Below are 15,773 nucleotides of genomic sequence, written 5' to 3'. Positions count from 1 at the left end.
AGTCTCATTAGGGTTTATCCATATTACTAGTCTTTAAAAAAAAACAAATCTTAATGTTGTTGTTTTCTTTTTCATAATTTCCGCTATCTTTATTCTTTTCATTCATTCTTCTTTTAAAATTCCTTGGGTTTAATTCACAACTTTCTTATTCATTTCTTGAGCTACATATTTTAGATCGTTATTTTTCACCCTTTCTACTTTTCTTATGTATGCTTACAATTCATATACATGCATATAAATTATTCCTGTAAGTATTGCTTCGGCTATGTCCCCAAAATTTGATATGTTACATTTTTTTATCCTTTCAAAATATTTTCTATTTTTATCATGGTTTCTTCTTTGTTCCTTGGCTTAGTTATAAGTGTCTTTCTAAATTTACAAATATTCAGAAAGTTTTAGTCCCCTTTTTGTTACTGGTTTCTAGTTTAATTGCATTGTAGTCAAAGCACATAGTACGTATGATTTCAACCCTTTGGAACTGGTTAACACTTGCGTTACACGTTTGGGAACATTTGTATTTTAATGTTTTTGGGTGAAGTTTTCTACATATGTTCATGAGAGTCAAGTTTGTCAGCCATGTTTTAAAAAAATCTATTCATACTGATTTTTTGTGCATTGATTTTATTAGCTAGTAGAAGATAGGCATTGAAAATTCCCATTATGATTATAGGTTTGTCTATTTCTCCCTGTAGTTCTTTTTTATTTATCTTGATGTTTTACTGTATAATTGTACATTTAGAATTTTATAATTCCAAATGAATTAATGTCATTATGAAGTGCTCCTCTTAATTCTCATAATGCTTTTATCTTAGTGACTAGCTTGCATGATAGTGGTATAGCTACACCATCTTTCTTTTTTGTTGTTGTTGCTGTTAATGTTTTCACTCTTCCTTTCAAGCCTCCTGTTTTCTTGTGTTTAATATCGCTACACATATGTAAGCAGCATATAGTTGTTTTCAAAAAATCCAATTTGACAATATTTATTTTGTAAATGCTTTAACACAACTGCTGATATTTTAGGTTTATATCTATTGTCTTATTGTAATTTTATTTTCCCACATGTACTTGATTAATTTTTGCTTTTAGAACAGTTGAATATTTTTTATTATTCCTTTTCTTTTCTCCATTGTTTGGAAGTTTTTCCTGTCTTATTATCCTTTCAGTGATTGCTTTGCAGATCGCGACATGCCCCTTCCCTTAACAAAGCTTAAAATTAATTGCTAAAAATGGACAAATGGGAACTAATTAAACTAAAGAGCTTTCGCACAGCAAAAGAAACTATCAATAATGTAAACAGACGACCTACAGAATGAGAGAAAATATTTGCAAGGAGGAGCAGAAGAAACTCGAGGAGCTAAAAGTGAAGGCTGCAGGGAAGGGGCCCCTGGCTAGAGGTCGAATTACGAAATCTGGCAAAAAGTAAGCTTTTCCTTGTGCCTGAGGAGATGGTGACCCTTGATTTCATTTGTACTTAAACATCTGTATTCCCCGCCATAACATCTTTTGCCACCTATAGCTGGAATGAAGTGTTGTCTTGGAACTGTTGTAAATATAAGAATAAACTTTTATATAAAAAAACCCACGATGATATACCATCTGACACCAGTCAGTGTGGTTATTATTAAAACATTAAAAAATAACAGATGCTGGCGAGGCTGTGGAGAAAAGGAAACACTTAGACACTGCTGGTAGGAGTGTCAATTAGTTCAGCCACTGTGGAAAACAGTGTGGTGCTTCCTCAAAGACCTAAAACAGCAATTCCATTGACCCAGCAATCCCATTACTGGGTGTATACCCAAAGGAATATAAATTGTTCTACCATAAAGACACATGCATATGTATGTTCATTGCAGCACTATTCACAATAGCAAGGACATGGAATTAACCTAAATGCCCATCAATGGTAGACTGGCTTTTAAAAATGTGTATGTGGTACATATGCACCCTGGAATACTATGCAGCCACAAAAAAGAATAAGATCATGTCCTCTGCAGCAACATGGATAAAACTGGAGACCATTATCCTTAGCAAACCAATGCAGGAACAGAAAACCAAATACCACACGTTCCCACTGATAAGTGGGAATTAAATGATGAGAACGCATGGACACAACGGGAACAACACACTGTGGGGCCTACTTGAGGGTGGAGGTTGGGAGAAAAAAAGAGGATCAGGAAAAATACCTGTAGGGTACTATGCATATTACCCAGGCGATGAAATAACCTGTACACGAAACCCGTGTGACATGAGTTTACCTATATAACAAACCTGCACATATGCCCTGGAACCTAAAAGTTTAACAGATCCTGAAAGAAACTGCTACTTTTAATCCATTTATTCCCTCCCAATTTGTATGCTATTATCTTGTATTTTAAACACACACACCCACACACACACCCACAGAGACTTTTATGCCACACGAGACAGCATTATTGTTTTGTGGTTCCATTTTTATAAAGCAATGTTGTCTTCTTTAAAAAAGTTAAAATTCATCTTTACATAACACACACTAGTTCTAGAAATTAATATACTTTTACTCTTTGTACCTGAGCAAAACCGAATGCTATAAATAGAGGACGCTAAACAGCATAATAGAAAGTCTATACGTATGTGACTTCACAAGTAAACAATTAGACACATCCCTGAAAACATTATTACTGTAAGAAAGCAACATTTTTTCTTCTGATGTCTGCCCAAGCCCACCTTCCGGAATCCATTCATTAAAAAGCTTTATGACAACTTTGACTTGATACTAATGACAAAATTTTTCTTTGACGTTTATCAAGGTAAAATTCATTTTAAGAAATAACCATTCATTTGTTTAAGATATTCCGGTGTGGGGGAGGAGGGCAAAATATACATTTATAAATGAATAAGTCTTAGTTATTATTTTATTAGCTTTTGACTCAAGTTTAAGACAAAAATAGTTGATTTTATCAACTTTTATTAAAATCGGGAAATGGGCATGTGGCATTTGATTATACATATCTTTATTTTTGTGTATGTTTGAATTTTTCTTTAATATAAAGTAAAAAGTGTTTTTTTAGTTTTTTAGCTTTTTTAAAAGAAATTTAATTTTTTAATTGATATGTAATAGATACACCTACTTTTAGAAAAACATCAGGCCAGGCGTGGTGGCTCAAGCCTGTAACCCTAGCACTTGGGAGGCTGAGGTGGGTGGATCATGAGGTCAGGAGTTCAAGACCAGCCTGGCCAACATGGTGAAACCCTGTCTCTACTAAAACTACAAAAATTAGCCGGGTGTGGCGGTGCACACCTGTAACCCCAGCTACTCAGGAGGCTGAGGCAGGAGAATCACTTGAACCCAGGAGGCGGAGGTTGCAGTGAGCCCAGATTGTCCCACTGCACTCTAGCCTGGGTGACAGAGAGAGAGTCCATCTCAAAAAAAAGAAAGAAAGAAAGAAAGAAAGAAAGAAAGAAAGAAAGAAAGAAAGAAAGAAAGAAAATCAGTGCATTTTTTGCCTATCACATCTGCAGAGCAGTTGTCCCTTACTGAGAGATCTCAGTACGAAATATTTATTACAACATATAAAATGCAGTATTCACTCATCAAAGTTGTCAGATTATTTGCTACAGTTTTTTTCCTCGGGTAGCATTAGGGGTTCCTTGAGGATTTCAAACTTGGAAAAACACATGTTTTATGGCAGCAATTTTATTCACTTTATTATTTTTTCCAACTTTTCCCTCCCTTCCTCTCATGATAACATTTATTGATCAGGCACTGTGCTAGCTACTTTACGTTTGTAATCTGCTTTAATCATTCCTGCAAGGTAGCTGGTGTCAGCAACTCTCATTTGGAGAGTAGTACAAGATGGGAAAAGAGTGCAATACTCTGGGGGAGGCATATCAGATAACAGTGTAGTTTGAAAAAGCATGTGTAATAATATAATAAAAATGGTCAAAAACCCCGTAATGCTATAATACAAGCAACACAGAGTTGACCAAATCTTCACTGCTAGCAGGAATATCCTAAGACATATTTTTCTACCCCAGACATTAGCATCTCAAGGGGAGTGGGAAGTGATTATTTGAAAAGTTGATCAGTTTTTATAGGTAGAAGGCTTTGTTTATTTGCTTTGCTATGTGGTTGTTTCTTGCCTTTTCTCTCCGAATTCCCTTGCAGTACGGGCTGGTTACACTGTGTTCCAGCTGCATGATGACTGTGAAGCTTAGAAGCAACTTCACGGAATTCTGTGGTTGTTGTTTAGGAGCACTGGTATGTAGTATTGACATTTTATCAGTATTTGGTGACAAGAGTCTCACTCTGTTGCCCAGGCTGGAGTGCAATGGCATGATCTCGGATCACCACAGCCTCCACCTCCTGGGTTCAAGCGATTCTCCTGCCTCAGCCTCCTGAGTAGCTGGGACTACATGCGTGTGCCACCACACCTGGCTAATTTTTGTATTTTTAGTAGAGATGGGTTTTTACCATGTTGGCCAGGCTGGTCTTGAACTCCTGACCTCAAGGGATCTGTCCACCTTGGCCTCCCAAAGTGCTGGGATTACAGGTGTGAGCCACCATGCCTGGCCTAAACCTGCTATTTTTAAAAACAAAAATATACGTGGTTGCATGCATTGCCATGATGTCCTCTTTCAAACTTGTGGATCCTGTGGCTTAAGTAGACATCCTAACTGTTACTGGCTTGATGTATATCTCCCTGGAGCCAGATCCTGACTGGGGTATGATTAGGGCTGAATGGAATTGCGACAACTGGACTGTGAGCCTGCTTTGTGTTCACTGGAAGTGGGGGATTGCTGACCCACTGGTGTGGCACAGCAGGGCAACCCTGAGGCTTTTCACAAAACATGATTATTAACCAGTAGTGCACGGAGCTGCACTGGGCATTTTCTTTGAAGAGTGACTACTTTAGTGATGTGTCTGTAGGGGAGATGGTGAGGTGGCACAGCCTCAATGATTTAAATTTTTTAGTCACGTATATGATCTCTGCCTATGATGCCAATCAGGATTTCTCAGATTTTCTCCTCATTCTGATGTTTCACACCAGGACCAAGTCACATCTGTTGAATCCACTTGTGACGGTGGAGGTTTGTTATCTCCATATAGAGAGTTTAAGGGCCCTGTAGACACAATATAAAGCATGGCCCTTGAGCAGGGGACAGAAGACTTAAGGTTGGCCGGGTACGGTGGCTCACACCTGTAATCCCAGTACTTTGGGAGGCTGAGGCAGGTGGATCACCTAAGGTCAGGAGTTCGAGACCAGCCTGGCCAACACGGTAAAACTCTGTCTCTATTAAAAATACAAAAATTAGCCAGGCATGGTGGCAGGCACCTGTAATCCCAGCTACTTGGGAGGCTGAGGCATGAATCGTGGGGGCAGAAGGTGAAGTCAGCTGAGACATGCCACTGCACTCCAGCCTGGGCAACAGAGTGAGACTCTGTCTCAAAAAAAAAAAAGAATATTAAGGCAGAGGCAGCAGGAATGTGGACATTTCTCTTGTTGGATTCCTTGTCTTCTCTCCTAGCTAAGGAGCTGCATGGGAGTAATTGTGCTGGTTTCTAGTAAATGGATACCTGCGTGTTCTCAGATGGAGCAGAGATCAGACCCTCTTCTCACTAATACGTCATCCAAATTGCTAGCAGTTTCAGCAGTGGTCCAGAAAATGGTCAAATCTCTGTTTGACGAGTAAGGTCAAGGAGTTTCCCCTTGGAGTTACAGGGGATCATCTAAAGACCAGAAGCCTCTGCACAGGAGAGACAAGCAACCCGTGAACGTGGAGGACAACACATGGCTTCAAATCATGCTTGGCCACGTATGCAGAATCTAAGATTTCTGTTTCAAATTCGCAGGTCACCACACTAGTCCCTAAGGGCATAGCTACGCCTGGTTAGTGAGAGTGACGGAGGTAGAGGTCAAAAGCATGGATTGCTTCCAGAACTGCAGTCCCTAAACAGAACATTCAAATAGTGCTAAGGAGCCTCATTCTAAACTCAGAAAGTGACTGTAATTTACCTGGTAATTAGATATGCTCAGAAGTAACTTCTGACTTTTCCCATCAATTTCTAGACTCCCTTAACACCTGTAGTAGCTGGACAAAGGAAGAAAGTTGTGCTGCCCTTGGTGGAAGTTTGGACCCATTCCAGACAACGTTATATGCTTCCTGCTTCCAAATAATATGTGTAATCCTATGGGGGCTGACTGGTAGACTTACTTTTTTTTCTGATTCAAAATGCCATTCCTGTATATTATTACAAATTTGGAAAGTACATAACGATATAAAGAAATTTTAAAGTGCCACACAATCCCACTACTAAGAGTTAGGGTCTAAAATATTGTGGTGTGTCCTCCTGAGCCTTTTTCTCGGTGTAAATGAGCTAGGATCAGCTGCACTCAGAGCCCATAAACCCAGGTTCACTTTCAAAGTCGTGTTCAGGAACTCCTCCTTCCATTCTACCTGAAGGGGATCAGATCTTTTCGACCCACCAGTTATACACACACACACATAAATACACACACTCAGAAGTTCTTGGTGTTAGATTAAAAAAAAAAAAAAAGACCCTGACGGCTTGCAGAATTGACATACTACAAAAATGTATGATGCACTTTTATGGGGTACACAGAGGTGAAGTTTGTCTTATAAATAGATGGTGGATCGGAGGATTAATTTACAGAAGAAAAGCTTTGGAAACTTTTAATAAATATATAGCAATTTTAAAACATTACACTTTATACAATTTTATTATTATTTTTTTAATAGAGACAATGTCTCACTATGTTGCCCAGGCTGGTCTCGAACTCCTGATCTCAAGTGATCCTCCTGCCTTGGACCCCCAAAGTGCTAGGATTGCAGGCGTGAGCCACCACACCCAGCCGACTTTTAAAGAGAGAAATGATGAAATGTAATTAAGGTTCTGAATAAATGCCCCAAGAATAATGAGATCTTGAAGTCTCACCTGAGCCTTCAAAGGCATGAAGCACAATGACTAAAGTAGGGATGAACACATGAGGAAAAATGAAAAAAAAAAAAAAAAACAACTAAGTTGTGCCTCTATAAAAGCCACCCACCAAACACAGGACAAACATGAAAGTAGATGATGAGAGACCAACACTTCAGTACAAAAAGAGATGCTTTATCGGATCTTAAACTATCTCCACTCAATATTTTTCATGAGGATGCTGTACTTATTACCGACACATCTGACTTTGTTACTTCCTTGCATTTCTGCTACATTTCAATCTGAGAAAGTGATAAATTCTTGAAGCTCTTAGTATTTTTTCTCTCTCTTCTGGGAAGATTAGAAAGATGACAATGATAAATGCATAAGTAACCAGCAGGGAGGGAAGGTGCATCATTACATTTAGAAACACCTGACTGTCCTAGCTTTTTATTATTTTAAGAAAGAGGAAGGTTATTAAAGGAAATTTTAGAACTACAGAAAAATCAATAATAATAAAAACTAATATCTGTATGTGATGTTAGAGTTTACAAGCACTGTCATCAATTTCCATTTAATTCTTGTATTAGTCCGTTCTCACACTGCTATAAAGAATATTACCCAAGAGTGGGAAATTATGAAGGAAAGAGGTTTCATTGACTCACAGCTCTGCAGGCTTAACAGGAAGCATGGCTAAGAGGTCTCAGGAAACTTAAAATCATGGCGGAAGGCAAAGGATGAGCAGGCACCTTTCGCCTGATGGTTTTAAAGCCATCAGCTCTCATGAGAACTCACTATTATGAGAACAGCATCGGAAACCACCTCCATGATCCATGAACCACCCCCACGATCCAATCACCTCCTACCTGGTCCCTCCACTGACACGTGGAGATTACAATTTGAGATGAGATTGGGTTGGGGACATGGAACCAAACCATATCAATTCTTAAGCAATTTTGTGACACAAATTTTTTTTATTATCCCCACTTTATAATTTACTAAATTCATTGAAGTACATAAAGACACCATATAGCCATCGGGGGATAAGTCAGTAGGCTTCTTGGTCTAATTCTGTGATCCTCAATCAGGAGTGATCTCTCCACCTCTAGCAGACACTGGCAGTGTCTGGAGACATTTTTGGTTGTTACCACTAGGTAGTGCTATTGGCTTCTAGTGGGTGAGACCAGAGATACTGCTAAACAATGCACACGGCAGCCCGTCACAACAAAGGCTCATCCAGCCGGAGTGTCAGTAGTGCTGAGATTCAGAAACACTGGTATGTTCTACACTTTCATTAGGGTCCTGATGAAACTCTTAAAACTTGGTGTGGCGGTTTGTCTAAACAGCATTCTTTCTCTCATTGTTCTTGCTGTCAGAACCTCATTTTATTCAGGGAAGGGCACCCTATTCTCAGTTTAGGAGTAAATATTGATCAGACAACATTAATCATGGTATTCCCATTTCCCGTCAGCAGGTGATTATCAGGGATGGACATGTGACCTGGTTCTGACGAATAAGACACGAAGGGGGATCTGCTAGAGGGATGGGTTCGGGGAAGTATGTTTATACTTTTTCTTTTTGAGATGTTGAAATTATTTTTAGGAAGGCTAAGAACTAAAATCATTTATGTATGTATGATGAGACAACAAAGGGTGCCAAAATAATTTAGAAAGAATATAGTTACTAAAACTGCTAGCAAAGGCAAAAAATAAAAAAGTAAACCCAAAACAAATTTTAGAGATACCATGCCTTATAGAACTTCTAGAATTGATAGATTTTCAATTTATGGACCATTTCCTTGAATTGAAATTAATAGCAGAGACTTTCCAATCTAGGCAAAAAAATCTACTTTTCTTCCTCCAGAATCAGAGAAATCAATGAAGTGAAACATGAAAGATTCATGTGAGATGCCCTCTACTGAAAGCATAAATTTTGATGCAATCAGAGAAAAACATTATGACAGAGGATGATCATTAAGTTAATATCTTCCAGTTACCTACACTTGTCCCTCAGGGTAAGTCACTGAGTTATGAATGGGGTTTGTTCAACTACAATAGTCCTTCCTACCCACATAAGATTCTTAAATCCCCTTCTATCAGAAAATTACTCTCGTAGTAAATTAGGATTCCTAAAGGGATTATCAAGAGCTCTCAGTAATATTGAGGTTAAATCACTCTTTCCAGCAATAAACGTTATTTCTGAAAAGTAAAACTGAAATCGAACTTGTGTCAATTAAGTGTCATTGCAAAGTTTTAAACTGTGCTCAGTGTTTAAAGGTTTTATTTTTCCCCAGTAGTATTCAGGTATAATTCACAAACAAAAATTGTATATATTTAAGGTGTACCATGTGATGTTTTGACACATACATGCATTGTGAAATGATTATCATAATAAAGCTAATTAGCAGATCCATCACCTCACCCGGTGACCATTTCCTTTTGTAGTGAGAGCACCACACAGTGAAATGGTCACTTCTGTGGGCTGCCTGTTTGGTGATGGAAGCTCAGTTTGCAGCAGATGTGAAAGTAAAACCACTTGAGTAGGACTTGCAATTAGAGAAAAAAGCTTTTCTGAGCTCTATGGTCAGATGTCAGCTTAATTAAAAGCTGTTATTCAGGATATAGTGTTTTCTCTTTTTTTTTTGGGAAAAAAAAGGCCTTCTGCTTTTAGTCAATTGAAATCTCCTTTAAGACATTGTTTTTGGCCTGGTGACGTGGCTCACGACTGCAATTCCAGCACTTTCGGAGGCCGAGGCAGGTGGATTACTTGAGGTCAGGAGTTCAAGACCAGCCTGGCCAACATAGTGAAACCACGTCTCTACTAAAAATACAAACATTAGCCAGGTGTGGTGGTGCACATCTGTAGTCTCAGCTACTTGGGAGGCTGAGACAGGAGAATCGTTTGAACCCAGGAGGTGGAGGTTGCAGTGAGCCGAGACTGCAACACTGCACTCCAGCCTGGGCGACAGAACAAGACTCTGTCTCAAAAAAAAAAAAAAAAAGTTTTTTATGTTTGGCACATTTCTTGTTGGTGTGATTTTTGCCTCTGTAACTTGTTCTTCCATTTCCTGCCATGCCTTTTCTTCCTTCCTTTTGCCATCTTTGGTATCACACGAAAAAAATCTAGGAGAGACGTCTAGAGACCCTGAGACCCCTTAAGGAACACAGAAAAATGTGCCATCCGTCCCCTTTAAGGAGTCTTCTGCCTTCCCTGTGGAGTTCCAAGAGTCACTGGAAGGTTTCCCTTAGGTCTAAAGCTCCGCCCTCTCTTGAAATGGGTTCCCTGAGCTCTTTGGCTTTTGGGAGTGTATCAGGAATTGCTCTGGACTCTGAGAGAACATGACCTTTGAGCGTGTGATGGCTGATAAGTCACTGGCGAGGGCTGCAGTTTTGGAGGGAGCTCACAGCATTTACAATGAGTGGTTATTACGGCTGGGGGCTACTCGTTTCTTTGTGCATTTAGATAAGAAAAGCATGATCTGCAAGCAAAAAACAAACAGCCACGTTAAAAGGTGGGAAAAGGATGTGAACAGACACTTTTCAAAAGAAGACATACACATGGCCAACAAGTATGTGAAAATATGCTCAGCATCATTAATCAGAGAAGTACAAATTAAAACCATAATGAGATACCATCCCCTACCAGTCAGAATGGCTAATATTAAAATGTCAAAAAGTAACAGATGCTGGCCAGGTTGTGGAGAAAAGGTAACACCGATTCACTGCTGGTGGGAATGTAAGTTAGTTTAGTCACTGTAGAAAGCAGCCTGGTGACTTCTCAAACAATTTAAAACAAAATGACCATTTGACCCAGCAATACTATTATTGGGTGTATACCCAAAGGAATATAAATTATTCTACCATAAAGACACAGGCATGCACGTGTTCATTGCAGCACTATTCACAATAGCAAACATATGGAATCAACCTAGGTGCCCGTCAATGATAGACTGGATTAAAAAAATATACACAACAGAATACTATGCAGTCATAAAATGGAACAAGATCACGTCCTTTGCAGCAACATGGCTAGAGCTGGAGGCCATTGTCCTAAGCAAACTAACACAGGAACAGAAAACAAAATACACATGTTCTCACTTATAAGTTGGTGCTAAACATTGAGTACACATGGACACATTGAGTACACATGGAACAACAGACACTGGGATCTACCTGAGGGTAAAGGGTGGGAGGATGGTAAGGATTGAAAAACTACCTCTCACGTACCATGCTTATTACCTGGGTGATGAACTAACCTGTACACCAAACCCCTGTGACATGTAGTTCACCTATCTAACAAACCTAACATACACCCAAAACATAAAAGTTAAAAAACAATAAAAAAATTAAACCACTGTACATGATTGAGTAATTAAGTAATATGTAGGTATCAGGCATATGTGATAGATCCCTTCATTTGTTTATAATGGAGGAAGGATGGGATCCAGCCCCATTCACCTAGGAGAACAGCAGAGGTAGCAACACTCAGGACCTTGATATTGGATCTCCTGGAAGTCCATTTGCAGTGAGGGTCTTCCCTTCAGGGTAAATATAATTTTTAGCACTGAAGACGGTTTAAGTTTTATATGTAGTCTAGGCCATAGGTGTTGGAGACCATAACTAGTAAGGCTAAGCCTACGGTGGCTTTGCAGGCTGCGAAGGATAATCGGTAATATGGATGCTAAAATGAAATGTAAATTCAAGGTTATAAGGATGCTCATGATGAATACTGACAGCATTATCCTTCTAGACATAGAAGTGAAGACATTAGATGAGATCGGTAAATTATTATTCCTGCTAAGAGATGTAATGAAGGCCAAGGTGATATTAATATAGATAGAAGGCATTTCGTAATTATGAGTAATCATAATTTAATGAGTCAAAATCATTTGTTTTGGTTTAAACTCATTACCAATTCAACTCATTCTAGTCCGTTTTGGATTCATTCATAGGCTAATCCTAGGGCTAAGACAGTAATTAAAATGAGTACTGTAATAAGTATTAATTTTAGGCTGTTCATTTGGAAGGGAAGACCCTCACTGCAATCAGGCATCCAGGACGGTGATCATATGGTCCCACACTGCCTCTTCCCCCTCCCTGGGTCCTGCATTTAACTTCCTAATCTCAGCTGGTAGCAATATTAACTGAGTATTCGAGACCCTCAGGGCCCCTCTCAAAAAAAAAAAAAAAAGAAAAAAGAAAAGAAAGAAAAGCATGGTTTGGACACCTGCAGGCTACAGAAATGCTTGCCAATGAGGGATAAGACTCCCACAGGGGATGGGCTGACCAACGTGGGCTGACTGGCATTGGATTGGCCAGCAGCCTCAGGGGGCTGTACTGACAGTGGAGTACACTGTGGAAGCATCGCACTGTCTAGTCCCATGGTGCTTCCCTCTTTTTGGGGACCTAGGATTCAGTGTGAAAATGGGATTCTTGATTTGGGGGTATCTAAGTGCTCTACCTTCCAGCTGTGGCTGTTTTTCACACACATATGAAGCCCTGGAAGCTGCAAATGCTTTCCTTGCCCTGTTCATCAAAGGACTCCACCTTGAAGTCAGTAATCTCATGAATAAACAAGCTAAGTTGAAAAGACCGCATATCAAGCTCAGTTTCCAAAATACAACTTTCTGACATTTAGTCGGCCATTTTGAAACTCTTTGTAAATAAAATTGATGTCTATAAAAGAAATCCCCATTTGTAAGCACATCTCTCGCTCTGCTCCTAAACCGTTAGAAACTGTAGGATGAAGACATTGACTTAATATTTACATAACAAACCTTATCTTTGTTTAAGAATTTTTTCCTGGCAAGCTTGTCTTGACTGGGCCTTTACCTATGTGCTTCTTTGTCTCAGCAAATAATGGTTTTAAACCTAACTTCTGTGCCTTTGAGATACAAACTTTAATTTGCGAGTCATATCTTTGCAACCGTAAATTTAGGGTTGCCTAGCTAGCAATTATTTTGGGGAACTTAACAGGCAATCAAGAGATTGATAGTCTAAAGCGCGAAGGGAAACTATTTGAAAACTGTCAAATGAAGAACCTTATAAAGCTATTGTGTCCGGAATTTATTCCTTCCGGTAGGTTCTTGGTCTCGCTGACTTCAAGAATGAAGCTGCAGACCTTTGCGGTGAGTGTTACACCTCTTAAAGATGGTGTGTCCGGAGTTTGTTCCTTCAGATGTTCACATGTGTCCTCTGGAGTTTCTTCCTTCCAGTGGGTTCATGGTCTCGCTGACTTCAGGAGTGAAGCTGCAGACCTTCGCAGTGAGTGTTACAGCTCTTAAAGGTGGCGTGTCCGGAGTTGTTTGTTCCTCCTGGTGGGTTCGTGGTCTCGCTGACTTCAGGAATGAAGCCACAGATCCTCATGGTGAGTGTTATAGCTCACAAAGGTAGTGAGGACCCAAAGAGTGAGCAGCAGCAAGATTTATTGTGAAGAGCGAAAGAACAAAGGTTCCACAGCATGGAAGGGGACCCGGGCAGGTTGCCCTGCTGCCTCGGGTGACCAGCTGTTATTCCCTTATTTGGCCCCACCCACGTCCTGCTGATTGGTCGATTTTGCAGAGTACTGAGTGGTGCGTTTACAATCCTTTAGCTAGACGCAGAGTGCAGATTGGTGCGCTTTTACAGAGTGCTGATTGGTGCGTTTACAATCCTTTAGCTACACACAGAGTACTGACTGGTGCGTTTTTACAGAGTGCTGATTGGTGCATTTACAATCCTTTAGCTAGACACAAAAGTTCTCCAAGTCCTCACTCAACCCAGGATGTCCAGCTGGCTCCAGCTCTCACTATAAGATCTGCTTCTGTCGTATGTCTGTATGTTTATATGCTTGTATGTATGTACATTTCACTACCCAAATATATGAAAGAGCTCTAATTAATTGGCTTAAAGAAAAAGCAAATACTGAAATAAAATATGTCAGGAAAATAGAAACGACCTCAGATGCCTTTTATGTCATGTGACTTTAGTAATTTTGGGCAAATAAAACTAGTTTTTACGTTGTTGGTAAAATAAAATAGAAATGTCTTCAGAATCATCAGAGTTAAATATAACTGAGGCATTTTCACCTAGATCTACTGGTAAGGTCAGTTTAGGCTATCTGTCTTAGATTTTTAAGGTCACCAAATGTTGCTTCTGCGACATTTTTGATACTTCTTTGACTTTTCTGTGAGCTTAGGTCTTGGAGCCATTAGATTTCAGGCTCTAAACAAATGGCCACAGTGAGGCCTGAGGACGTATGTGGAGTTCTCGCTGGCCCAGTAGTGCCTCCTGGCTATGCTGGGAAGGGTCAGACATTATCCTTACAGCTCTGTCTTCCATTGTGAGCTCTACAATTGGTGTGTACATTCAAGACCCAAATAGGCCCTACCCTTTGTAGCCATCCTTGTGATACAAGAGTTAAGAAGCAATTACTTAGGCAGATAGTAAGGGTATGGGAGTCCTAGGTAAGGCTTTCCTTTTTAATGAAAAGCAGCCCCAAATCATTTTCTAACTAAGAGCAGCCTGCAGGCTGGGAGCTTCCACGGGTGAATGCCGGCAGGAAATATGGGCTAGACACGTTAAAGATGGTGGCTCTGTCTTCCCTTCTCTGAAAGCCAACTGTACTATAAAGGAGCAGACAAGATGGTGCCAATCAACTGGAAAGTCTATTTGCATAAGAAAATTAGGGTGGGGAAACCAGCCTTCTCCATGCACTATGTAGACGTCATACCTGATCTAACCAATTTGTGAACCCTATGTAAATCAGACACCACTTTCTCCTGCCTGCCTATAAAATCGGCTGCGGTCCGCTGCCTCCCCGACTTTTTGGATGTCTTTCTCTCTCTCTCTCTCTCGCAAAGAGCTGCTCTCCCATATCCTTTCTTCTGTCTATTAAACTTTCCACTCCTTAACTCACCCACATGTATCTGTGACCTAAATTCTTTCTCCACACACAACAACGAACGCAAGGGTATATACCCCAGAGAGTGTAGCCGCTTCACTTGGGTGCACATGGGTACTTGGGACCCAGGATGAGTAGGGAAGTCAGTAGGGAGGGTGTCATAGTTTTAAAATTCTTTTCAGTAACTTAAAATCTTAAAGTCATGTTATGTTAAACTAAGTAATAAATAATCATGAAATATCTGAGCCATTTAAGTAACTTTAAAAACTGAAATGTTACTTATTAAACATAAGTTTAAGTTTATATACTTTGGCATTTTATTTTTAATATAATATAGAAAACTAAACATATTTCAATCTGTTAATATACAAAAAATTGAGGAAACATCTTTCTAAAAATTTTGATTCTTATCTACGAATACAGATATAAACAGTTCAAAATTACTTCCCATGTTTTTCACTGGAAATTAGTATTTCTAAGAGTTAAAATAGTAGTCAATACATGTAATTAAAACTATTAGGTGTAAGAGAATCAATTCTACAAACAAAGTGTATAAAAAAAGTAAGATGTATTTTTGGTGAAGAAGGTTATAAGAGAGACATGAGGATGTTGTTTTAACTCTTAGAAATCCTTTTATCCTATTTGATGACCATAAAGTTTTGATTGTGGTATAAAGCGGAATGAGGTGACTGACCCCATTTCTAGAAGATTTTAGTGGGCCAGTGCTCAGCTCCCAACTTCTGGACTGTATGCTCTAACTCTGGGGGACCTGTCTTGAGCCCTGACTTTGTCCTCTGGCTCCTTGAGGTTAGGTATCCACTGTGTTGCTAGGGGGTCGAGGTACTCCCAGACCATTGGTCACTACACTCCTTTGGGTGGTGTCAGCCAAAGCATTTCATAGTGCAGTTACAGCAAGATCCATTCTTGCTCACACATGCCAGCAGCAGTGCTAGTGGCAGCATGGTATGTTGCACGC

The sequence above is a fragment of the Nomascus leucogenys genome, chromosome 4 (genome assembly GCF_006542625.1).
Source record: "Nomascus leucogenys isolate Asia chromosome 4, Asia_NLE_v1, whole genome shotgun sequence".
NCBI classification, from domain to species: domain Eukaryota; kingdom Metazoa; phylum Chordata; class Mammalia; order Primates; family Hylobatidae; genus Nomascus; species Nomascus leucogenys.
Note: the sequence above shows the minus strand (reverse complement) of the source record.